Source organism: Octopus bimaculoides, chromosome 12 (genome assembly GCF_001194135.2).
Source record: "Octopus bimaculoides isolate UCB-OBI-ISO-001 chromosome 12, ASM119413v2, whole genome shotgun sequence".
NCBI lineage: Eukaryota > Metazoa > Mollusca > Cephalopoda > Octopoda > Octopodidae > Octopus > Octopus bimaculoides.
In genome coordinates, this window is record NC_068992.1 from 63201505 (window position 1) to 63202453 (window position 949).

General features: G+C 29.2%; 1 protein-coding gene across 2 annotated transcripts in view; it reads left to right on the forward strand.

Moving 5' to 3' along the window:
- The window catches only part of LOC106877373 (neuronal acetylcholine receptor subunit alpha-4), a 71397-nt gene that overhangs the window by 65857 nt on the left and 4591 nt on the right, over positions 1-949 (forward strand). The gene's annotated exons all lie outside the window — the stretch shown is intronic.

Sequence of the window (949 nt, forward strand, 5' to 3'; positions counted from 1 at the left end):
ATATATATATATGTATATATATATATATATATATATATAATATAGATTTAATCAAAAGATTAAATGTGATACTTTATTACTATAAGTATAGTTATCATTTATTTGGGCACTTGTTAGCATTTTCTTTTTGAAATTTAGCACAACTAAGTTTAACAACAGTATTATCCCTACTCTCTTTAATCTTTCCAACAGCTGAAGTGCGAATTTGTATGTTTCTAGGGTCCATGTTTATGTCCTTTCGAACTACATTATTAATGATATTGGAATTAGTACTAATTTAAATAGGGTATCCCTCAAATACTTTCAGACAATTAGTAGTGGTAGGAAAATCATAGTCATTCAGGAGATGGTATTTCTTTCTTTATAACCAAACCTAGTTAGAGCCTTATTATAGTAGCTAATGTTATGGTCGAAGATGTCTTAAATAGTAAAGAGCATTGATATACGAGAGGATATACCATTGATCTAGAATACTATGACTGCTCTTGGATGGTTCGAAAAGCGATTAACATATAGTTAGATGCTGATTTGGTTTGTGAAAAGGCTTGGAGAGACCTGTATTAAGACCTAAAGTAATGTCTTGTTAGTTAACTATCTTTTCAGCTGTCATTAAATGTAAAAGACAAGCCTAGATTTTTAAAGTATCGTATAAGTTTTTCCTAGTTCTATCATAGCTTGCAGTACTAGAATTACGTTTAATGAGCAAAACATCGTCCTTGTAAAGACCGCCTTTAAGGTTCTGAAATTCACCCTTAATGCAATATAAGTATAGCCCCACACGTGGCTAAAAATCAATTTATGTAATTTGTTTATATTTTTATATACTTTTTATGCTATTTATTTTTTACTTTAGCTAATTTCGCTTCCTTCTTTACTCATCAAATCAATCTAATTTTGCCCAGTTTTCGGCATTCGGTACAAGATTCTTATTATATATATATATATATAT